General features: G+C 43.8%; 1 protein-coding gene across 1 annotated transcript in view; it reads left to right on the forward strand.

Annotated features, from left to right (window-relative positions):
- Positions 1–25,900, forward strand: part of CASTOR2 (cytosolic arginine sensor for mTORC1 subunit 2) — a 133,083-nt gene that overhangs the window by 29,831 nt on the left and 77,352 nt on the right. The gene's annotated exons all lie outside the window — the stretch shown is intronic.

Below are 25,900 nucleotides of genomic sequence, written 5' to 3' on the forward strand. Positions count from 1 at the left end.
TAGAGCATTCCTATTATCTGAATGCCAAGAAATGAGTAATTTGGGGTTTTTTGCTTTTGCATTCTTTTAAATAACTTTTGTTGTATTTTCCTAAGGAAGTCTGAACTAAAGCATAGTGCTGGAAAAATTAAGATGTACGTTGCTTTCTCTTTGAAGGTACCGTGAAGGAGACTGAAAGAAAAAAAACAACAATTAAGCCATGGTGATGGCTTATTCTGCCACACTTAATTTTAAATGAAGGAGGCTTCCTTCTTCCATATTTTTTCTTCCATTTTCCTTTTGTATTTTTTTTTTTCCCCTCCAGCTTTTCATAGCCAAGAATTGGTGTGCCAGACAGATCCATTTCTTAGGAACTGCCTGTTGGAGAACCTCAGAAATCCCTGACAATCTGTGGTCAGGCTTCTGTGGGCAGCGGAGGGCTCTTGCTGCTTGCTGGAGGGGGAACGCGGCCACCATCTCTGTGACACAGGTGGACGTTGCAAGGTAGAGTTTAGAGGAGCTCTGTGTCATATCGATAGTTCATCCATGTTTTGTAAAAGGCGGTGGATTTGTTCTGTCCACCTAATTAGGGTTTTATTTTTAAAGCTTGGTAAAAGACAGGCCCTGGAGGGGGGAAGAAATTTGAATTTTTCTAGTTTTGTGGTTTTTTATTGAAAGTCAAAATATTATTGATACATCTTAGCCCTTTTTAATGCTGAAAAAAAATATCTCTTTCTGTCATGACCTTTACCTGCATCCAGATGATTTTTGATAGTTATTTACAGGATAAGTTGTATGATTAAAAAAACAATTCAAACCCCTTTTCTTTTTGCTCCATTAGTATGCTTAAAAAATAAAGCACTATTTAGTATGCACAGTGTGATCTCACAGACTTCGGTTCTGTTTTCAGTGTTTAACCAAAACATTGAATTACTTTTACCTTTGTGATACTGTTAGGATTATTTTTAATTAAGTGAAGTGTTTTAACATGCTCTAATTTGTTTTTCAGCAAATGTGTCTAACACTTGATAGAGAGGGGCTGGTTCTGGGAACAAGACGTGCTCTGTCTTGCCTCATTTACCTGAGAGTTGGGTAAATACTCCTTGAGGACCTAGGAAGGAGAGGTTATTGATGAATTACCTCCTATTATAGCCATGTACAGATCCCAGAATACTTGTGTGTGGACTGCAGGGAGGAGATGACATGTACAGGTTAAATGCTCTGATACTGAGTTGTGCTGTAGGAGCAGCTTATTCCCTCAGTAAACAGTGCAGAAAGCAGAGGCTGAATCTGAGCAAGTCATTAGCTCAACTTGTTCTTACTCCCTGATGTACTCTCAGCCTACTTTTAAGGTTATACTCAAGCCTGAATATATATTTCCCTGAAAAAACATGCCATAAATAATAAAACTCTTTCTTCACCGAAACGACGTTGCACAAGCAGTTCCGTACTTTTTAAACCAAGGCAATGGATGAACTTGTGAGAGGTCAAACCCACAACATAACCTGTACCTGCCAGGTGTTTGAAGCCTAGGCTGGCAGAGAAGACTGGTGTGGGCCATACAGTGACCGAGTACCCTAAATGGGGTGATGTTCCAGCATAAGAATGTCAGACCAGAGAAAAAGGACTTGACCCTTTCATTAGCAGTCATTTTATGAAAAGTGCACGTGACCCCATAGCGCAGGGAGGAATCCTAAGTTTTGTTAGCAAAATGCAGCTTTAGGGGAATTTAAGGGGGATCTATGACTCTCTGTGGTCTTGGCCAGAGCGTAGAAGATGGGGTAAAACTGTCTGTGGAGAGGCTTAATCCAAGGAGGCTTGGAGGTGCTGGAAGAAAGAGGTGATGCAGCAGTGGACAGGAGTGTGGCAAAATCCAGGAAACTGAGACTGGAGGTGTTAGCCTAACCTGTGCCATTGCGATGGGATTTCCTTCCCCTTCAGAGTGAGAGTTAAGATTTGCAGAGAGCATCACGGTCTGGGGCAGAGCTGAGCCACAGCAAGGCGCTTAGTACTGAGACCTTATTCTTTCTTCATTACTCCCAAAAACCAGAGCTGGCTTTAGCTTAATCCTTCCCCCCTTCCCCCTTATCCTGCTTGCTGCAGGGTTCTCCTTTTCTTCTGTCCTTGTTCCTATTGGCTTTTGTCTGTCCCTCGGTCTGACAGCAGTAAGGGCTGAGATGTGCCTACCATTCCTGCAAACCTTGCATCTCTACAGACTAAGTGAGAATTGCTGAAACGCAGGCAGTTTGTGATGATGGGGTTTCTAAAATGGATGCCCTCCATTGTCTAGTTTACAAGCAACATTTCAGGGGAGGAGGAAGAGGGATAGGACTCTGTGAACAAGAATATGCCATATTGGCCTGCTCCCACTTTGGTTGCAAGTAGGAATTTTACCCTTATTTACTTAAGCTGCATTCAGGTACCCCTGAATATAACTCCTCTCCCTCCGTGTCAGCCAAAGGTATTTAAGCAGCATACACAACTAGGTGGTATCTTAATTTTATGCTTGGTAGCTTCCAAAAACTCAAAAGGGGCTAAAGAAAGTTTGTGTTTGTTGTTTGTTTTGGAGGGCAGGGTGAAGGGTAGATGAGAGATGTTGACCTTGTAAGTAATATTTAGAGAGGTAGGGTTAGAATTCATGTTTATAGCTACCCAATGCCAACTTGCTCAATAAAAACCCTGTTAGGTTTCCAAGAGTATCAGGAAACCCAAGGTAGCGTTGGGAGAGGGAAGGGAAGCCAGCTGCTTTTTATAAATCAGGTTGCAAGAAAACTTGGGTAACTGTGCAGTTGTATTTATTGCCAGGGGACAGTGGGGTGGTGTTAAGTGTAAGCAGACAGATGCATCGCAATTGATAGCTAGAAGTCTCTTTTAGTATGCGGACTGAATGAATGAGTGGCAGCTAGATCACTGTAAGAAATGATCCCTTCCCTTTGCTATGGTGTTATGTTCTCTGTCTTCCAGCCCAGTCTATGGCAGCAAGCGTGCACTTCTAGTAACGCTTAGTGTGCAAAGCTTCAAAACAGCGTGTAGCCATCTGATCTGCCGCAACGCAAGACCTGCGGGCTGTTCAGGGGGGAGAGCTGTCTGTGTCCATAGGCTCATCGAGTAGTTTATGGTGTCCCTATCAGGGTATATTAGAGTGCAACTTTTGGAAGTGCACCAATAAATACAAATACTGTCTTTAAGCCATAATTACTGCACTGTAGCAACACTGCTTAAACGTGTAACAACACATCTGGGGGGGGAGTGTAAAATTACATAGTTCATTCACTACCCAGGTAGGAAAAATTGCTCGCCTTGTGTGTCTCCTCTATGGCTCAGCTGGGATTTATTGTCATAACTAAATAATTTTGCACCAACAGGTAGCCATTTTCTCCCATTGTAACTTTACTGATTTGGAGGTGGAAAGGCAGCCCCGAGATCCCTGCGGTTGTGTCTTGCCCGTGTTTCCTTCCAGCACAGCAGGCAGAGTCCCTGGCGTAGTCTGGAGCACTGCATCCCCTCTGCTCCCAGCAGCAGCCGGGAGGGGTGGCAGCCTCTGTGGCTGCTCTCCAAGACCTGCCCACCAGCAGAAAGGGAGAAACTTCTAGTTTTCCCTAGGACGGGAACTTTGTCTCCTGCTATCTCCCTGTTTTCTTCATTTTTCCTTCCACAATAGTAGATGTCCTCAGTGGAAACAAATCTGTGAGGGGTTGGAGGTGTATCTGCAGCTTTCCTGGAGAGAGCAGCCGCCTTGGCACAAGGAGCATGTCAGGACTGAATGGGGATGGTGCTGGCAGGAGCTGCGCTTTGTCTTTGGGCTACTAATGGGGACTTGGAAGTGCTTCTGTAGGCTGTAAAGGGAGGGCTTGGGTTAGTCTTTGAGCTGGGACTTTGGCTCTGCTGTTCAGTTCTGGTACTGCCACTGCAGCTGCTTCACAGGTCTCAAGAGCAACAGCCCATCTTTGGGCAGCAAAAACCTTCTTGAAGCCAAGTATTGGCATTTCTGGCCTTAATTTCTCTGTGTCCTTTCCCTATCTGCAAAGCAGGATAAATGTCCTTTAATCTTTCCCCCTTTCCCGCTGTGTCTTGTCTGGATGAGATCGCTAGTGGTACAGTCATAGCTTTGTACAGGGGATGTGTGGGACCCATCTCCCATTTTGCCAGGCTGTCATCCTCCAGCGCAGCCTTAGGGCATCGACCACAAGCCAAGAATGCAGCTGACTTCAGGATGGGGTTCTCGCAGTGCTGCTGTTGTTGCCTGGTCGGTTAGATTTGTTTGTGTGTTTTCCCCTTCTTTCTAATTATGCTGATATTTACTACTCAACAGCTGTAGTCTGGGAAGGAAAGTGGTGAGCGACGGCTCTGCAGCTGACAACCGCCTTGTGCCTTGGCTGCTTGTCAGCAAAGGGCTGTTGCCGGCTGGGGTAGAGCTGTGCAGCCGTTGCCTTTGGTTGACCAAAAGGTTGTTTGGAATGACCCACTAGATAGCCCCCTAAAAAAAAAAAAAAGTGTTTTCCTGGTTTGTGCAGCAGGAACTCCCTGGCACGTGACTGAGAATTTGTGAGAAGGGCTTATCTGAGGAATGGGATCTGCTGTAGTGAAAAGCTCCCCCCAAATGAACAGGGTTTGGGTAGATGATACCATCCTGACTCCTGGTCCTGGATCGCCTGTTGTGTGTCAGTCTGTGTCTTGTTGTTTTCCCACATCTGTTTCAGAGGATTGCTGCATGTGCTGGTCTCACAGCACCCTTCCTGCTGTGTGCCCAGTCTGGGGGAGCATCAGGAAATGGTCTTGGAAACGTTTCTTGTCCAGAGTCCTTCATCCTCCATCCACTGATGCCCATCTCCAGTGTGATACTGGCACTGAAAGGGGCCTAGATTGAATGATGAAATGGTCTTTTGGGCCTTAAACTATAAATTTCAGAGTTCGCTTAATGGTTTGCTGCTTTTCTGATTCTGCAGTAAAGCCTGTTTTATCTTTTAAAGCAGATCCATGCTCTCATGACTCTGTTTTCAGGGGTCACTGTCCTAATTCAGGAGCTCTTAAATTTGCTTGATAGCTGCTTCCAATTTCCATTTCCAGTAGTGGGAGTGCAGAGGCATGGCAGGAGCATTACACTCTCTGTGGAGCAGATACGGGAGTGAAGGTGTGGGATGTCTGAGCTCAGCACGGACATGGCATCTAGATTAATGTTAAACTTGGCTCTGATCTGGGCTCTGGAAGTTGGTTTTACCCCTGCTTCCATGTGTGAAGATGAAAGCGATGAAGTTAATGACAATTTACACCTGTTTGCTTCAGGGAGATGTGAAGATCTATTTTGTAAAATACATTTGCAGACGATGCATGTCCTGAATTGCTAAGTATCAGGCAGTAATGTGAAATAGGCTGTTGAAAAGCCCAGCGAGTGATGCCGGATGCTGCATCGTTCCTGTGTGGGTGTTTGAGGTGTTGGTCTTCAGAGCCCCATTTTTCCCTGGCAGCATTAGACACAAATTATCCCGTTCTGGTGATTGCAGGCTATTTGCCAGCGTAGTGCTTTGTACCGAAATCTTTGGGCCGGCATACAGTGATTGGTTGTTTTTTAATTTCTTCCCTTTCTTTAAACAGGACTTCAAATGCTACAGCTTTGCCACAGGGGTATAATTATATAAGCCATAGAAACGTACTTCAGTGACCAGTCAAATGACTTTGTTTTTGCCAGTAGTTTAAGCTTGCCATTTATTAAGCTGTTGAAGGAATATAATTGAAATTCATCGGGGAGTTTAATTTTATCAAGCCCTGTAACTGCATGCTTTTGCTGTGTGTCTGTGTGCGTTTGGGTTGCCTATAAATGGCTTGTTTGCTTTCATGAAGGAATTAGCACAAAAGTGCAGCTGCGTAAGGAACCAACTCCTGGTCCCTGCTCCATGCTGGTTAGGGTGCAAAAGTATTGACATAAACGTGTGCAGGAGTGGCCTCTAAGTATTTCAGTTGGTAGAAAATTTTTATATTTTTATTAATTTTGCTGCAGTCCTTTGCCTTATTCTATTTTTGAACATAAAAAGACCCCAGAGGTTTTATACAGGCAGGAAGGTTTCAATGGCTGCTTTGAGGGTGCTCCTGCACTGGCTGGTGCTGGGAGATGTCAGCTGCCCTGCAGCACTGCACTACAGCCCTGCCAGGCCTTACAGTCCGCAACAAACTCTCTTGCTTTCTCTCCCTTTAGAGCTTTTCAGCTCTGCATTGCACAGTTCCCAAAGGGGGAGCTTGCCTGCTGGCCATGCAAGTGTCAGCTTGGTCTGGGGTCTGCCCACAGTTTGGTGCATGGGGCTCAGCAGAAGAACAGTGCTTTGCACAGCAGGGCATCTGCTGCAAGTAGTGCTTGGTCCCCTGCTACATCCCCCTTTCCTGCACCGTCCAGTGTGTTTGTCTCTGCCTCAAGACCCTACACTATGTGTCCCCAGTCTCAGCCCCTGCGTTTTGCCTGCTCTTCCCACATGTAAGTTGTGAGGTTCTGGCACTCCGGAATTGGGAGGGAGGAGTTGCGGAGCTTGCACTTCTTTAGATGTGGCAGGGCTCCTCCGCTGGGATTTCTATAACAAGCAAATCCGGGGAGGAGTTAAGGCATCGCTTGTCTGATCTCAAGATGTGAAATAGCAGGAACCTTCTCCACCAGCTCCTGCTCTGTGGAAAATACTGCCTCGACATTAAAGCCTGAATGGAAATCTGCCGTCTGTCATTTTGTGGCTGTCCCGGCTTTTAGGTGTCGTGGCTGTTCTGCTGTCCAGGAAATTGGTGTGCTGATCATGCATGCTGCCTTATCTTACCGCTGCTAAATATGTAATCACTGCTATCCCCATGGAAACGCGTGAACTTTTTTTTTCTGTGCATGATAGTGCCTAGTCTGGATTTTGCTGCTTTAGCAGTGTTATTCCTTAAACCAGTGACTTTAGCTGTGAAAGGTGAGCATGTGGGCAAGTGCCTGGTTACGGACATCTAGGCAGTAGCTCTTGCTTTGGGTTCTTTCGCTAATGGGGTTCAGGTACTCAGTTTTCACTCCGTTCCCTTGCAAGCGGAGAGGGCAGAAGGATGAACGCTGTGGATGGGTTCAGTTCTGCTCCACAGTCTGAGTCGCAGGCTTGGGGAAGGGTTGCTATATTACCATGCTGTGTTTTTGCTTAAGTTGGACTTTGAGCGATTATAAAGATTTTTCTCTGGTCTGACTGAATTGGTTCTTGCTGTTCTCCTTGTTTGTCTGGCATCCCTGCAATTCTTCACTTTAAAAATACAGGCTGATAGGGACTGTTAACATGGGCTGAGCCTAGCAGTACATATGTGCTTCTCTGCAGTGTGGTGTCTCTGTCTTTTCTTTTAATCAAACTTCAGTGTCTTCTAATTGCTTTCTAGTGATTGTGCTCCACTCCATTGACTCCATCCCTGAAAGGGCTCAGCCTACTCAGTTTGCATCAGAGCTTCTGGGATTTTTGGCAAAGTCTGGTAATGCCAGTCCTTCTTAAACTTTTTTTTTCTGCAGTTGATGTGAAAGGGAGCTCCCAGAGCAAAGACACTGGCCTAAGATCACATGAGAAACCTAGAATGATAGTGCAGGCAGCTTTGAATTCTCAAATTGGATCTGTAAAACGTGGGGAAAATATTCCCTTCCATCAGTCTTGTAAATGCAAGTGTATCAAGGACAGTTCAGAAAATAAGATATTACAGTTCTGATGACCACATAAATACACTGTATTTCAGGCTTGGGGTTGCTACTGTAATACAAACAGACTCTGCAGATTCTTGTCACCTCAAGAGATCCAAATGTTGTATGTCAACTGTAGCGGCAGTTACAGACAGTAACGTTGGATTTTGTGAATGCGTTTTGTTTGAGGATACTGCCGTAACCACGCTAGCAAAACTGTCTTGTGAGTCTGTGCACAGCAGAGAGGAATTTGGGGGGATTATGCTGTATGTGGAAGTTTTCTGCTTACTTAGTAAGTATAGCTTGATTTCCACATCTGAGATGTTGAAAAAGACTGAATGAAAGACTGAGGTAATTGGGGGTGGAGGGGAGGGCTTGTTAAGCAGCCTTTTTTTCTGTAAAGTAAGAGCATCAGTATCAGGGGGGTCTATTGCACTGTTTGGAACAGTGCTACAACTAAATTGTGCTTATAATGAGCCTTGGGAGGCCGGGAGCGTGAACATGGTGAAACTGTTAATCTGTTTTATGTACAGGGTTATTTGGGAACTTTGGTAACCAAGGGGATCCCTGGCCACCCATGGCTGGTTTTGCAATGACCTTGTGCTGTTCGCCTTTACTTACTGCAATGTTTAAAATCAGGAACAAAATTTTCGCATGGAAGTGTTCAAATCGCCACGTCTGCACTGAAACACTGAGTAGGTTGTTCCCTACAGAGGTGCTGAGCTGCTGCAGCTCCAGCTGATGGCAACAGGAATTACCAGTAGCTCAGCACTTCAGAAGCTGCTGAAGGACTTGCAAGCAGATGGAGGTGCCTGCCTCTAGGCTCTGAAGTTGAAAATGCTGGCCTGGTTTTGTGTGGCAGAGGAACATGAATAAATAGCAAGAAATTAAGCAGGGCAGAGAGAGGAAGAAGTTCCTGATAACTTCCTGATAGACATAAATTTTATGGGAAAATAACTCTTTCTTCGTAGCTGTTCTTGAGGTAGCAATTCAGCAGGTGTGCACTCCAGTGGTGTTAAACCAGTAATGGTGATCTCACGCTCAGGAGAAAGAGAGTGGCTGGCTCGTAGCTGGGTATTGCATTGATCTTATTTGATAGGATTGTTCCAGCCCAGTGAATCACAAGCTTTTGCCTCTGATTTACCGTCACCTCCACAATGGCCTAATCCTCCTCGCCTTAAAGTTGGTGACAAAATTCTTTTTTTCCTTGTGCACAATAAAGTTACTAAAGATGTATCCTTTCCTACCACTGTGTTAGCCTGCCAGAACTGTTCTGAATGAATTTGCAATAGAGGACAGGGAGAGACCCCAACTTTTTGTACCCTGTGTCAGACAGGACTGTCCCTGTTGAATTCACCTGGAGCACAAAACCGCAGAAAAGCTGTTGTTAACCAGGAACGGGGCAGTCACGGTCTTGCAGGAGAGGGAGCCTGTACCACTGTTGCATCAAATGACATGCATGCATAAAAAGGAGCAAAGCTCCTAACACCGAGACTGTCGTGTGTACCAGCACAGTGTCAGATACCAGCAAGAGGGAGCTACCAGGAAACCTTGAATTTTAGAGAGCACTGCCTGCAACTAGCAAGTCTGTCTTATCTGATAGCAGGAGGGAGCTCTGAGAGAGACAGTGTATAGGTGAGCCCTTGATAATACAATAGGCTTTGTTCTGAAGCAGCAGTATCCTCAGAAATGCCCTAGTATATGCCTTAATTATGTTCTTTCTCCTTTGTAAGCTAAGAGGTGAACAGTAGGATGTATTGGGAGACAAGATGTTGATGCTTAGCGTGGAGGCTAAGTCTGGCACTACACTGAAGTACAATAGAGCGTTGTTATTTCTATGCAAAAACACGCAATAGTTAAATTTTAAAGCCATAACTGAATGTGCTTGGAAACCCTTATTCCGTCTGTTGCCTCCTTCTCTTCTCCTCGTCTTGTTTTTTTTTTTTTTTTCCAGTTGCCCTCCTTTATGTGCACAAGTGCTTAATTCTCTCTGCAGGCTTTTTTTCAGCACATGCAGCTGTGTGCTGGTCTGGACATCAAACTTCTCTTACCTAGGGAAATACTTTGGCTCATGTACATCTGTTGCTTCCATCAGTATAGTCTCTGTCTTCAAAGATCTTCAGGTTGTTTAAAAGGAAGAGAGATCTTCAAGCACTTGTCCAAATCTCCACTGCTGATTGAATACTCACTTAAGGAATGATTTTGTAAATGGTAAAAGCAGTGCTATGGACATGGCAGTGTTCAGGGGTCAGGCACAGGGAATGGGTTAGTTGTTCTGTGGGGACACGTTAGTGTTTGCTCTCTCCCCTCCTTGCTCTTAGATGTGAGATGAGAATTAGGGCTGTTCAACTACAGACTTGATTCTTGTTGAATATAAACAAGAAGCTATTTCTGATGGAAGATGAGCATTTCAGGGATACTAAGGATACTGTTGTTCTGCAGTTGACCTCTGACTCCGGTTTGTAGTTTTGGATGTTCCCTGGATATTGGTCCAGTTATATGCCTCTTTTAAAAACTAAAAAAAAAAAAAAAAAAATTTAAAAAAAATTGGGTTTTTTATTGGGGGTTTTTTGGTGGCTGATATCCGAAATTCTACCTGGGAATCTGTGAATTTATGCTAATGTCAACCTACAGCATTCAAGGTACATCAAATCTCCACATATGCACATAATTTGGCATTCTGGTTTTTGAGTTCTGGGTTAATGCTTCAGGACCTTTCTCCACACCTGTGAAGTCTAGCTTAGCTGCTTCATTTTAAAAGGGCTTTTTTTCTTTTTTTCCCAAATGGCATGTGGTTACATGAAAACTTCATCTGTTTCTAGATACACCAGCAACAAGGCAGTCATAAGATTTCACAATCTGAAAACCATGCAAATTTGGTAGCATGGCACAACAACAAATTGCTGCAGTTTGGTAAAAGTTGTGGGAAGCATTGCTTTCTCTGATATTCCCTCCCTTTTATGCCAGCATGTTAGCAATTTCTGAGTTCTTGGTACAAGATGGAGACTGTCCGGACACACAGGGACAATAAGGTGCCAGCAGTCTCTGTGATTAACTGCATTTCTTTGTACTTGGTTCTCGTTTAATAATACGCCAAGGCTTTGCTTCTCATGCGTCTATGCTTGTTGAAATTGTCTGATGCCTAAAATACGATCCTTTATGTGTAATCTTGCCTTTGGTTTCGTAACAAAAGGAGTTAACTTGGTGACAGTACTTGGTCAAAACTCTGGACTTCTGACCTATGTCTCACCTTTCATTTCTTTTTTCCAGCAGCAAAGGCAGCTGATGTTATTTAAGTTGGTAATAATATCTGAAGCATGCCTGGAAATATCTGATAAGTTGCTTCATTCTTTTGATAAGGGAGCAAAGCAGAGAAAAACAGAGCTTAGTGTAAAGTTTATTAAATGGCAGAGCACGTTTAATCTTCCCACCCCACACATTCAAGCCAGAATTGAGCATTTGTCATCAAGAGTGTCCCCGGCAGCATTACTAAAAAACGATTTGTCTTCACCACAGCAGGTTGGTTTTTTTCTTTCTCAGATGGACACAATGGGTTGTTTGTTCTTTCTCCTTGGGCGGCTGAATAATATGCGCACAAACCCACCTACTTCTGCGCTTCAAAATCATGAAAATCAGCAAGTTGCACCGCTACCCATTTTGACAGTATGGCAGCATGCTGTCAGCGCTAATATTCATTAATATGCATTGGCAACTGCTTCTGTTTTGAAATGAAGTATTCTACAATTCCCAATAAAATGACAGATGAACGTAAAGAAGTTGCATCTTGAGGGACAGGTATATGACCACTTAGAATGTGTACATAAGCTCTTGTGTGCCCACTGTTGAATACTTCTCTCCTTATCTCTTCCCCATGCCTTGGCACTTCAGTTCACTTTATTTTAATGAATTTTAAGGATGATTTCAAATTTCATGAGAGCTGAATTAAGGTCCTGAATAGATAGCTTGTCATAAACCCCTACCCAAGTTGTAGTAGTAGCAGCAGAAGCCATAATGTGTTACCCCCAATTGCATGCATGTTATATTTTCTGGGTTTTCTCCATGATTTCAGTGTTTTACCATATCTACTGAACTATTATATGAAAAATAAAATAAATTAGCTCCTTTACTGATGCTGGGTGAAAGACTTTCCTATGAAATATAGTGCTTCACCACAGCTGGTAAGCTCAGAGGATACCTGAGAGGTTGATGTGCTTTTTTTCTACTCTGATTTTCACTGGAAAAAATATGTGGAAGAGGATTCGTGTTGAAGCCATGAGCTGTACCTAAGAGCCCTGAGTCCCTGTGCTGCCACTTCCATTAGATTTCTTCCCTGTTACTTGCAGGTAAAGATCCAGGCTCGTTCTGGCAGTTGGAACAACCATGTGCACTCACATACACGTTTGTACTCATGTGGCTGTTTCAGTTTTCACTCTGGCTTTCTTGGACATGTTCTTTTTATCTAGGCAGAAATTGAAGGTAGTAATTTGCCCGCTCCTGTGCTTGAGAGAAAAAAGCCTTTTCAATCATACACATAAAGCCGAGGAGGAATGCAGGAGCGAGTGCTGCATTCTTATTTTGCAGGGACATTTTCTTAGAGTAGAGGAGCTGGCCTTTTCCCAAGGGAACAAGGCTGCCCTTCGCATTTGCCACTTGAGAACAAGAGCTCTCACACACACTAAAGCATCTTAAAATGAAAAAGTATCTTTTTTGGCTTTCTTTTCTTCACTAAAACCACAGGACTTTGTTCCAGAGAACTCAGCACCTGTATGTGCAGTTGTTTTCCCACACTTGAGGTTCTGCTTTATATGCAAGTTTTGGACTTGATGTCAAAATCTGTGGTGTGTGCTAGCATGAAGATCTGTCAGGGCAACGTCTCCTTTTGGCTCTTAAACCCCATCTTTGGAAGGCTGGCATTCATGAAACTGTGCCGTGAGACTGGTTTTGTCTTTGAGGTACATCACTTGAAACATAAAGCCACCTTTAGAGAAACCCAAAATAAATCTGCTTTGTTGCATCAGGTAGCAGAAGTAGATGCCAGTCTGTGTTAAACAAAACAGATTAGTCTTGGAGCACCTGTGTGATGCATGGGGTGAAGCATGACCTTTACTAAGCGAAAGCATTTTCTGTTGGTCCTTTGAGTTTCCTTGTCTCTGGTGAGCACTCCTTTTATTATGGTGTTTTTCTATACAAATGGCTTAGAAAGGCATCTTTGTATGCCAGAAGCTGTGTTAAGTTCTGTCTTCCCCAAATCCAGCAGAGTAACGAGATAAACTAGTAAGACTGATTTGGCTGATTCCTCACATCAGTTGCACAAGTAATTCCTACAGGCTCGAATCTGCAATACAGTGATGCAGATGTGAATTTATATAGGAGGATGTAAACGGCATTTATCTAAGATAGAAGTAACATCTGAGGAAGATGAGTGAAATTCCACTCCATAGCAGGTAAGCGACGTAAGAGGAATTTCTCATGATGAACACGGGTGCTGAGAGAAAAGTGGCAATACTAGATTCAGTCATGTCTTTAAAAGACAAAAATAAAACTGTCAGTCAGCTCCATAGCTTATATTTAGCATGTCCATTTAAAGATCTGCAGCTTGAGTATATCTGAAACCGATGCAGAGGAATGAATAAGAAACCATAGCACAAATTAGTGCAGGATGACATTCTGTTCCATGTGTAGCATGAAAGCGTTTGGCACTGCGAGCTCATTTTGATCTCACTTGTTGTGTCTTCTGCCTCCTACCAGCCTGGAAGAGAGCTGGAGCTTTGCCTTAGCCAGATTAACTCAACGTGAATGATCTCTGCTTTACTGAGAGTTTATCTAACTTCTTTAACTTTTGTGACAGTAAGGATTGCTTCGATGGGGTTTCCCTCAACCTGCTGCCAGCGCTCAGTGATTCACTGGGTCTAGAAATGATAACAGCTCCTAGTGAAGTCCCTTCTCATCCTACTGGGAAAGACCCTATGGTACAGCAGCACCATGGGTGGGAAGCAAAAGTTGCCCACGCTTACAGGGTGAGACTAGGCACTACGTCTGCAAAGGGATTTAGTTCATTTTGAGATGTGGTTACTCACATGGGTTTTCAGAGGTATAGAAGTGCCTGACTTCTTTTGTGTTTCTCTTGAAGGGCCGGATGCTTTTCAAACCCCATAGTCTGTACTGTTAGCAGCCCAGCCTACCTTTGAAAGTCTGGCCGCTGGGTTTTAGTTTGGAAGTTGGCTGACTGGCAGGTAACTGTGGAAAAGTGCTGGTGTCAGTGAGGCAGAAGCAGCTCTAAGTTGATTTTCCCCTTATATCAATGACTAAAACATACCTTCCCCCAGTTTCATTTCTGGGAGGTTCTCCTCAAGCCTTGTTTGCTCGGTGGCTTATAGCTAATATGCAATGCTGAAACCTGAAATTAACTCAACCGTGTCAGGGTAAACAGATGGCCATTTCCAAGGAGAAGAGACTAAGCACTCTGTACAGGTTTTGCAGCGTGGTGAAAATCCAGGTAACGGAAACAGCCAAAAGTGAAGGCTGAATTATATTGGATTCCTGAGTCATCAGCTATTGATGCAGAAGATCCTGCTACCTACGCTTTTGTGGTGATGCTGCTAAGTAGCATTTCCAGCCCTCTGGGCAATGACATCAAAGGATAGTGAAGATAAAAACAGACCACTGTTGACTTTGAGAGAAATGTTATATTTATACAGGCAGATGTTGAGGTAACTGAAAACTTTTAGTGTGCTTTAATGAAAGTTTGCCAGTCCTCAACCTTCAAAAACTCATACTCAGGCTTTCCTTCTCTCCTCCAAAAATCACAGAGCTGATGTTGGATGCCCCTGCTTCTTAGCAGAGGAGAGCTCCTTCCAAAATGAACGAGGAGGTCCAGGAGGGAAGCGAAGCCTGCTGTGACCTGGCAGGGCAGGAGGGTTGGCTGAGCCCTGTCCTTTGCCAGAGATGCCCCTCAGTCATGACAATCTCCCCAGAGTGAGCACGGGGACAGACCCTACTTCTTATGTGGACGTGCGGGTGCCTGTGTATAGGCTACTGGGTTTGGGTCAGGTCTGGTTCCTATCTGGGATGGTGGTTTTAATGTATTTGTGTCCCCAGGCACTGGAACAGCTCTCTCCCACCAGCACAGCAGTCCATATGCTCTTCCCTCAGCTGGAGACACTCACTACTGGGTTTTCCAGCCCTTTCAGGCAATTGATGTAAAGAAACCCCACAGCTTTATGTGGGATTTCTAAACCAGCTAGGACTCTGCCTTGCAAAGCATGCCCAGGCTGCACATCTCTGATGAAAATGAGCAGCCAAACTTGCAAATCTGGTTTCCTCTTGCTTTCTCTTGCAGCAAGACTCTCTGGAGTTTAGTATGGTGTGAGCCCTGAGGTTTCCCGTGGTCAGCACATGCCTTTCATGGATTCTTTGCTGTCTGTTAAGGTTTGTGCTTTCATTACAGCCTTTCCCTCAGCGCTGCTGCAGACAGGTTTTCCTGTTCTATCCAGCACTCATTGTAATGAAACATATATCAATTTAGTACCTTTGAAACCTCCAACTCCGACATTTAACATTGAGCCAATAGGTCAAAAACTTAGATGGAAGAGACAAGTGGCACAGTGTGTTTGCATTAAAACTGCCTTTCTCTTTAAAACTATACCCAAAATAGGGGATCTATCAGTACTTCTTTCCCTAATGTTTCCTGCCCTGTCTTTGGGAAGAGAGTGATCATCTCTTCCATGCTCCACTTGCTGCTGAGCAGTTGAACAGCAAGAAAAAAAGCAGAACTTCTCATCTTAATAATATCTTAGTTCCTTCAGTAGGTCATTGCTCCTTTTCCACACTGGGCAGCTTCAGTGACTCATGACTTGGCCCCATCTACCTGCAAGGCAGCTCCCCAGCTCACAGCCAGTTCACCGCTCTCAGCAGCTGCCGCCTACCTGGAGGAACGTCTAGGTGGGTGACCCTGGATCACGCTGCTTCTGCTAGAGTGCAGGCACAATTTCTCCAAACGCCTCCTGGACATGTCAACCCTCTATTGAGGTAAAACAGTGAAATGTGGTAATAGGGAAGACAGCAATTAAAAATTCACATTCCCAAAACATTCATGTTGCTGTGCCAGATCTGCAGGAGACAGCAATGCATAGACATGCCTACCAGCCTCCTTGCAGCTTCCATCATGGACCAGACTTTTGATCCCACGCTCACAGCAAATAGCACCTAAATCCGTGGGTGAAATTGTTGTTTATGGTGCAAAATGCTGTTTGGACTCTTTGGTGTGATAGGAATTGACTGCTTTGTATGTCAGAGGATCATTCTGCAACTCATAGAAGTACTCATTTTAGCAGAGGAGCAAAAGGCAACATGGCAAAGAACTTGCTGGCAAATAAATGAATGGTAGCTTCCCTCTGCTGGATTTATTCAGTTCTTTGAGATATAAATGTATTCTTGATGGCCAGAGAAATCAGTCATTCTGCGTTAGGAAAGCTTGATTGATGTCTTCAGCAGGCCTTTATGAAGGGCTGTGTAAGCGGATCTGGAAATAACCTACAGGGAAAAATACGATGTTGTCTAGTTCGTTTAATACACAAGTACTCAATTATGTTTTTTAGTTTTGCTTTTGTTGCTACTTAAGGAAATTTTAATTGTACAGATATTTGAAAATAAGTTACTTCATCCAGAACGCCCCATGTGTGACATTCGTCACCCCCGAACTACTATGACTTGCACCACATCTAATTTTAATCATTGCATTGTTATGTTTCAAGTAGATATCTCTCTGTGACAAGATCAGATGTGTTTAACTGTGGAACAGGATCCTGCTGAGGTTTACAGATAGTGCTTGCCCCAAGGACATTGCATCTGAAGTGTGTGGCTGCTCATCTTTAGCAGCCACCATAGTCTGTGCAACTTCCCATCCGCACAGCGAAGGTGGTGGGGAAGGAAGGGCTGCTCGGCAGAGTTTAGGCAGTGGGAGAAGAGTGGGGCAGAATAGACCAGAATTGTGTATTGAGATATTCTGGCTTGAGAATAATAGCAAATGCTCTAGATTTGGACCAAGATGGACATGGTGGAGGCTGAGGACTTGTCTATGGTAATGTAGGTACATTAATGCAGTATCTTGAACTGGAATAACAAAGGCGACTCTTGGCTTGGCAACTGGGCACACTGTCATAGCTGTGGAGAAGGCTGTTTTGTTCCTAACCTTCCAGTGGGATTTGAATCTTGGCACTGAGTGAAGAAAAGCTTGTGCAATAACCAGTGGGTTTCTTAGCACCTTCTCTGTTGCTCCCCCTCTTGATTTATAACAGCCACTAAGATCAGAGGTTCATTTATGATTGTTTTCTGTTCTTTGAGCAGCTTCCACCCCCTCACTCTTTGTCTGATCAGAAAACTCCTGTTGTTTACTTACTGACATAGGTCAACGACAGGAGGAAAAAAAATGGTGACTAAGCCAATTAATTGCTGCCAGAACAAAGCCTGCAGACTGTATCTCAAAGTGTGAGCTTGACAGTAAAGCCTTGGGCTCAGCAAAACAGAAGTCGTCCATGTTGAGAGAGAGTTCTACCTTCCCCAGACTGTCCTGCACTCTCTGTTCCCCCCAGCAGTGAAGTCTTGGTTCCAGACAGTTTTCTTCTAAATCGTCCAAATGCTCTCTGGGACCGGAGCACAGGCAACATGTGTTTGCAGAAACCTCCTGAAGCTGCTGCTTGGAGACATCTGGTTACTGGAGGCCAGATCCTGCTGGAGACCTGTGTACCACGTCAGACCAAATCAAGTGTAGATCCCTAGTCATGCTTAAAAAATCTTATTCATATTCATCCTCTGTACAGGACTGAATTTTATTTTTCAGGTCATTACTTCCTTTTCTGGCTTTTATGCCATTGCTTGGACTGACCTGTGGATGCGGATGTCAGGGTGCTGGTGGTTTGGGTCAGACCCTGCTGTCCTGTGGGACCGTACTGTTTTCTCATCTCCTCACTGCTTTCTCACTGTGTGGAGCATGCAGACAGCAATACCTGGTGGGTTTGTTCCTGTTTTTCTGCTGTGAAAAAAGCAGTGTCTTGGCTCGAAAGCAAAGTCTTGTGTATTGCCAAAGGCTGTGCTCTCTCTATCCTCAGCATAGGTTAAAAATGTTCTTTAACTGTTATGAACTGTTTATTCTACTAGAGGACTTGCTGGAAGAGCACTAAATGTTCAGACCTGTCTGGGCTGTGTGAGGCCGGAGAGAATTACGACACTTGTGCTTTGTCCTGTGAAGCTGAGATGCAATAAAACCTGATATTGATACTGACTTTCTTTAGAAAGTGCTTTGAGGTCTACTTGTGAAAAGCAGCAAATAGGAGCCAGGTGGAACTGTGCCTTTCTAAGAGTCTTTTCTTCTTTTGTTCCTCAACAATAGTAATTTAGCAGTTCCCTATCAGGGCCGCTCACAGCCTGGCAAGAACTTGTGTGTTCTGTAGTTCTTATTCCACCTCTGATTGTCTTAGTTCAACGCTGTACTTAGTTTTGTATCTTCTTTGAGGATATTCAAGTGTTTTCTGTGACCTAAGAATATTTTTGAGAGCGCGCTTTCTGATGGTGCTAATCGCAACTATTCGCTGGCTGTGGAGGAGGGAGAATTGTATTATGTGAGTTGGGCTATACGTTTTCATTGGTACCTTTGCGTCTTGCATTATATTGCCCAAAGTCCAGGGCTGCATCTCACCTCAAGTTTTTGTCATTTATCCTAATTTTGGTTCCTCAGAAGAACAAACTTTTGATCGGACTCTTCAGGAAGCATTAAGCAAAATTTAGGTTTTTCACCCACATGAACCAATAAACTTCTGTCTTATGATCACGCTTGGAAGCGTTTTGAAATACCATTGGCAGAAAGGACTCATGCAGGCAACAAATGAGAATCCTCATCTGTATCTGTAAAGTGTGTTTTAAATCCTGATTTGAGTGGAAACAGATTGTTAACATACGTCAAACATATCCCTCAGTTCACAGGACTGTGGTTTCCCTTAGATCTATAGATACTTACATTCCTGGAATCTCATATTGCTGAAGTGCTTAAGTTAAAAAGTAAGTACAGAACTCAGGTGACAGAAGAGCCTTTTCTATTAAAAGCTCAGCTTACTGGCGTTTTGACTTGTTTCCTTTCCGAGTTGGACACTACCAGTGTTGGAGACTCGAGCTCTTGGGTGCCTGAGCTGGTTGCGTTTTTCTATAGCAGAGGAACTTTCCCTTTGGGGCTTTTCAGCCCAGCCAGCGTGGTGTGAGCACACAGGGGTCACGGGTACTTGAGGTGTCTCAAGACCTCTCTGGAGGTGTCTCATCTTCCCTTTTTGAGTCATCTGATGGTTTAAACTTCTTTATTGATGAAAACTATATAAAAGCAACGTCCATCGGTGTATTTTTTGTTGTGTCCACTTGATCACTTACTGGTTGGAAGGAAGACTGAAGTCAGGAGTACTCCCAGGCAGCTGCCTGGGATGGAGGCAGTACTGATACTGCCCAGCCTTACCCTTGTTTGGTTTTGGTGGGTCTCATCACAACCACACACAGCGGAAGATCCAAGACTATTACTCATTAAATTCTCATACTTTGGAGATGTCTTGATCAGCCTTGTATCATTCTGAGAGTACTTGTTCTTCCCCAAACCCTTACAGGAGGAGGATTGTGTAGTTTTGTTATGGTTTTTTTTAATCCCAGCTAGTGCTTTCACAATTTTAATTTTCTGTAAATCTTTGACAGCTGTTATTTTGTTGCTTTAATTTTTTCAATCTATTTTCATACTTACCCTGCACAGCACTTGGTGAGGACAGGACATAAATAGATGGTTACAGCCTGTTGGGTCTTCGTAAGGCCTGGCCATTTTGCAATCTTTGGCTGCTTCCAGAGAACATGTTTACGTTGGTTACTGAAACATCTCCTCTTTCCTTTTCTCTTCCTCCCCTTCTCTGTGGGGAAGCATGGAATGAACAATGCAGTAAAACATAAACTGAAATGGCAATTATTTCATGTGAAGTACTATTTTAAATGGTTCTGTGCTTGATTCATCTACATTTTAAAGCAAAGAGGGTAGGGCAGGGAAAAATCTGTTAGTTAAAGTATTAAAACCTGCCCCGGGCGCAGCATTTCCTTTCACTTCCAAATTGTCCGAGACAATTGGAAATGGAAAGATGTTGTCTGCGCCCTCAGGCTCTCACTTAGAACTACCTTAATTTCTTGCTAGTCTGCTTGTGGAAAGGTTTTCCCAGCGTGTTAAATGCATTGTATTTCTTCCCATAGACTTTAAATGCCTCTCTAAAACATAGACCACTGCCATTTAGATGCTTTTTAATTTGACTAAGGTGACAGTTAACACTGATCTCTGGTAGCTGAAACCTCTAAACCATTACTAAAATGCTGACTTTTTTTCTGATACCGTTCTGTCCTATCCCCCTTCCCCAGCACAGTTCATCTTGTCTGAAAAAAACTTTACAAATTTAGTAACCGTGAGAGCTATGCCAGAAGAGGGTATGTCTTTAAACAGGCTTTTCCTGGCTTTTGGCTCACACTCCCCTTTTACCCATCCTGGCATACAGGCTCAGAAGTATGACTTTGAGAATCAGGATTTGAAACATGGAGTTCTCTGTGGTTGAATCTGATGTACCTTAGCCAGACAACCAACTCGGTGCTGGTAATTCTCTCTTCCCCACCCTGGGAAAGGGCTGACAAGTTTCTCCCCAGGGTGGCAACTCAGCATGAGTTGTCCCTCCAGGATACGTGCCTAGAAAGACCAAGAGGGTGCAATGACATGGAGAGGGCTTTGCTCTGTGACTGCATGTTTGGGGTTTTCACCCTCCAGCCAGTTAGCTGAAGCATGGCAGGTGTCAGAGATTGCCAGAATTGCACAAGTACTTCCTAAAGAAAAAAAAAAAAATCAAGACTTGCAGGTATTTATTTCAGGCTGTATCTTCCTGTCTACTCTTGCTTTGAGCTGTGCATCCTTTTGGAATACGAGGTTGGTCAAAGCAAAAAGCCATCTCGCCCAGCACTGTCTCCCCGTAGCACTGATTGTGCTGCTCAGGGAAGTGAAACAGGGCTTGTCTATGTACCCTGGAGCATCCTCCCAGAGCCAGAAGTGTAAGAGATGTCCTAAAGGGAAGATTTCATCAGGGGCACTGTGTTCACCAGTGAACTCTTCTTCCTTGAACCCATCTCTTCCCTGCGCATATTGGCTTTTGTGTTATTGTCTGGCCATCCCTCTCTCATATACGTGCAGGACACAATCGTGCAGGTTTTTAAATGGGAAACTTTGTGCTCTCAGATCACTTCATGGCATGCCCCACTTTCACACATTGTGCAACAGTGAATAATTCTTCTTTAATCACCTTGGCCGTAATAACTTCTCCCGTAATCCCACACTGAGGCCTTGTTTCTTGCAGTTGGACAGTTCTCATCTGTGCAGTGTTCCAGACCTTGGATCACCCTTGGCTCCTTCTCTGTGCTTCTTCCTATTGAATTCCAACCCGTTGGGTCGCCTTGGGATGGTTTGGTCATGAAGTACTTGGCAGCTGGGTATGTGCTGGATTTCTGCTGGGGGGTAATGAGATGTTCTTGCCTCCCTGCCTGGTTACTCCTGTTCTCTCAGCTTCCTTGAAAGCCTTGACCCTTTCGGAGAACAGCCTGTGGTGACTCCAGAATCTCTTTCCTTAGTCGTAATAGCTCATTTAGAGCCTGTCATTCTTCATTCAGAATTTAAATTATTTTCCCCCAGTATGCATTAATTTCCATTTATTGACTTTGTATTTCACCTGCCATCTTATTACTCAGTCACCAGGCATTTTAAGATCTTTAGGTGGAAACTGAGTTTATGAATCCTTGGCTCTAAGTAGCTGCTTTCTCATCACTCAGCAAACTTAACAGCCTTACAAAACAGTATTCCTAATGCACGCTTTGTGTCACATGCTGCCTAGAAATGTCTGAGCCTCATTGTGCTAGAGCAGAGAGCATGAGAGTCTTGTGCTGAAACTTTGAAAGGGTCAAAAGCTAAATATGAAGGCACTGCGGGTACAGTGCAGCCAGTTAAAGTAGCCAACAAACCTATCCAAAGCCCCAGAACACAGTGAGGGAACAAGTAACTCCATTAATTTCTGGAGACTTTTGGAGCATTGATTGAGGCCCTGATTTGAGCTGCTTTTGAGCTTGTTTGACACTTTTCACGCTGGTGGCCCTGCAGGGATCTGAGACAGACCCAGCGAGGCTAAGCCCTATGGAGCGTCTGTAATGTTCCTTCAGAGTGCCCGAGCAGCAAGAAATGTCTGTGGGCTTGTGGAAAACTGGCCATGGTCCTGTTTCTGACCCAAACAGTGACCCACTCTGCATTATCAGTGGACTTCACTTCTCCAGGAACTCTGGCTTTTGTTTTGGATGTTGATCTAGTTGGATGTTGATCTAGCAGCTGGATTATCAGAGACAATATTCAGAAACTGCAGAATTTAATCTGAGCCATGTAATGCTCACTTGCTGAATAATTTATCATGTTTTTCTTGGTAGGCCTGGGAAGAAGTTTGATGCTTCTACCTTTACCGTGGGCTCTTCCTTTGCAGCCTGAAAAGACCAATTTAGAAAGAGCGTTTTGGAAGAGCATTGTTAAAAATAATACTGGCTGGCATTTTCAAGGCTGAAACTTTGTGGGTTGTCAGTATTGACTTACTTTAAAAAAATAGAATTCTTGAAATGCATTTTCCCCTTTGCTTACGTGTACAGGGGACTTTATCCAAAAAAACACAGAACTGGCACGAGAGCAGCTTCCTTTTGCTTAATTAGCAAAGGAAGCAAATGAAGCTTCCTTTCAGTCCCTCTAAGTGTGGTAGATTTGGTAAACACCTTAACTACAGGTTCGTGTAAAGCTGCCCACAGGCACACCTACAAAGCTATTTTGCACATAATGTCAGTTAGAATATACAGAAATACTGCTTGAAATACAGAAATCTTCTTCACTGCTGGACTAGTTAATACCCATGTTGGGTAGGACCCAAAAGCAGAGCCCAAGAGAATGAGAGGAGTCAAGGTAGCTTTTCCTGCAAATGTCTTCTTAATTCACACAAGAAACTAAACCCATTCTCTGTGCTTAAGGGAAAGTTGATGAAAGTTGTTGGTTTTGTTTTGTTTTGTTTTAAATTCAGGCTCATCAATGGATTTTAATAGTTAATGTACATTAAATTTGGGGTTGATGTGCTGACTCAACAGCATTCCCCCTTGAATGGAGTTATAACACAGGGGTTTGGACCCTCTTGCAAATGGAAGCTCTTTGAAAACGATGAGGACTGAAATGTGCTTCTCCTGCTGCTCCATTTCAATGGAGTATGGCTTGCTCGCTCTCCTCCTCCCCATTCAATCCCCCTGCCACACATGTTCTCAATTACTGCCTGCATTGAAGCTGCAAACATTTCTTGTGCATCTAGCTTTCTATATTGAGCGCTGGAAATATATTTTAGTAATTTGTGGGAGAACTATTATGTCCCATGCTGGGAAAATTGTGTTTATGGTTCCTGCAGGGAAACAAGTTCATCAATTCCAGTCCACAACAGTTTTGCTGTTTCTTCCTCCTTTCTTTGTATCTTGGAGCAATATCGTAAGAACCTCTTGCCCCCGTTGGGTTGAGCCTGGGTTTCTCCCATCTTTGAAATAAAAAGCATATGTTCTGCAGTCTGTGTTTTTCAGTGTTGTCCACAAAATAATCATTGGTTTTTAGCTGAACACAATAATAGCTACTATGTACCCCAAATATTTGGGTTTGGATGTGCGGTAGCACTGCACTTATGAAAACTCAGTTGTATTTTATTGTTGGTAGGATTTCAAAGTCAATATTCTGCAGCAGAGGGCATTGAAGGAGTAATGTAAGAGAGAATAAAACTTGCCAGTACTGATGTATAGTGCCTGATTTGGAAGAGGAAAGGAAACAGGGCTTACTCTTTTTCTCAGCATTTGCATTGTCTTCATAGGATAATCCTTCTGGGTTCAGTTGGTAAAATGTGCTCATGAGCCTTTGTTGTACATTAAATCATGCTTTGTTTTCAACTGTAAACCTTAGGTCCCACACCCACATCTGCAATGTGTTTCTCAGTTCAGTTTCTGATTTGTAGAAGATAATTTGGGGGTTAAGGAAAATCCTGTGTTGTACTCCAGCTCTCTTTCTTGTGCCGAAAGTAAGTTCAGCTCTGACAGTGACCAGGGGATACTGTTACTACTGTAAAGAAAAAGTTTTTATAGCATGGTTACCTTCTGCTTAAATAAATGATGGGCTACTTCAAATGGAAAGAATTGCTTTTGCATCCCTTGTGTGGGTAAGTTGGCTCCCAACAGATGGGCTTTTAAGAGTGCTGGCAGGCTGGGATAGCAAAGAGAGAAGAGGAAAAGGTGTGTCTGGATCAATTAGTTAATTGTTAGATAATAAATGAATCCTTTTCCAATGCACACAAATTAAGCTTCCTTTTAATTCACTGCTCTAACTTCCCCTTCAAAGATTTGATTACAGCGTTCTCTCCCGAAGCAAAGAGCTGTCATTTTGATTCATTGACCCTCTATGGAGATTTGAGAAATCACAGAGTCACAGAACAGTTTGGGTTGGAAGGGACCCCAAAGCCCATCTAGTTCCAAGCCCCATGCCATGGGCAGGGACACCCTCCACTAGACCCGGATGCCCAAAGCCCCATCCAACCAAAATCACTTTCCTGTCATTAACAATGATAAAACTGTAAACAATACTGTTAAAGATGCTTTGGGGGGGCATCAAACCAAAAGGAACAAATTAAAGGACTTGAATAAGAAGCGATGTACACTTTTACCATTGTCCTTGGAGAAGGAAATTAGTACAGGCAGCACTGCACTACGCATCAGATAGTAGTTTCATCTTTGCAAATAATTTTATGATTTTTGCAAGTTTGGGGATTCAGACATTTTTACTATTGCTCTAACATTGCTTTGTTTCTGATATATTGGTTCAAAAAAAAAAGCTGGAGGTAGAAGAGCAATAAAACATGAGCAAAGTGATGCCTGAGATGCTCATTTAGTTCCCATTAGCACAATAAATGAGAATATGATGTGGTTTGGTTAGGTTTTATATCCTCATACTTGTCAACAGGGATGGTTTTAGACCTGTATCACAAATGGAAACTGAGTCATAGGCTGGCCCATAGGACCAGTATGGAACAAGGTGTTTGGTTGGAGTTTCTGGAGCTAGTAACATAACCCTGGCAGTTTGGTGTGGGTTGTTTTTTTTGTTGGTCTTTTGGTTTGTTGGTGGTGTTTGTTTTTTCGTTTTTTTTAAGTGGATGAGAGTCTTGTCTCATTTTCCTGTTTGTAAATCCAAAGACATTGCAATCTAAATTGGTAGACTAAAATAACTCCTGATGTAGCTTATGGGTTTGCCTAAAGGAGAGAGCTTTCCTTGCTGCCGTGTAGGCTTAGGTCAGTAGCAATGGCCCCAGCCTCCCCTGCTTACCTCCTCGCACATGGAAATACGCCTGCAGCCTTTGGGGCTGGATCCTGTAACCCAGGAGGTGTGTTACCGCCTGCCTTCGCGCTGGGAAAGAGCTGCTCCCATCCCACCAGGCATGGAGGCTGGGAACGTAACCAGGCTTGGGGTGCTTTCACTTCTAAAGCAGGATCTGCCTTAGTGATTACAGCCTGTTTTGTGACTGTCCTCACGTAGTTGGCTGCAATAACTGGAGGAACGTGTTATCTAAGGCTACTTTATCTTTTGAATATTTCTATTATCGGCTGCTCTCACATCTCTTGGGTCTGAGGGCTGTGACACCATTCATGGTGCTAGGGTCTTAGTCCCTTCTCACACTTGATCCTAATAAAATTCTTTGGGAGGGGCAGAAGGGGAGAAAATCCGTTTACATACAGGTTTTAGGTTAACAGAGGAGAATGCGCACAGAGGCCCTGCGGGCAGTATTCTGTTATCCCTAAAGCGCTCTGGGCTGAGAGCAGGCGTCCTTGCTCCTCCTGCATGTTAATGGTCATTATGGTTCCCACTAATGGTTATGGCAGGTCAGCATCGCACAGACAGCACCTCAGCAGTGCTTAGTACGGCCCTGGCTGGTCCATGTTCAAGGCTCTTGATACCACTGATGCCGGCAGTGCTGTTGCTGCTTTGGCTCTTGGAGAGACCCGCTTCCTGCTGTGGGCAGAGACGTGGCTCTGGCATTTTCTCTTGTGCCTCACCTTCTGCCTTAGCTTGACTTTTGCTCATTTTACCTAGTGCTCAGCCTCCAAGTATTTCACTTTGACAAGTAA

This window comes from Grus americana, chromosome 19 (assembly GCF_028858705.1).
Source record: "Grus americana isolate bGruAme1 chromosome 19, bGruAme1.mat, whole genome shotgun sequence".
Lineage (NCBI taxonomy): Eukaryota > Metazoa > Chordata > Aves > Gruiformes > Gruidae > Grus > Grus americana.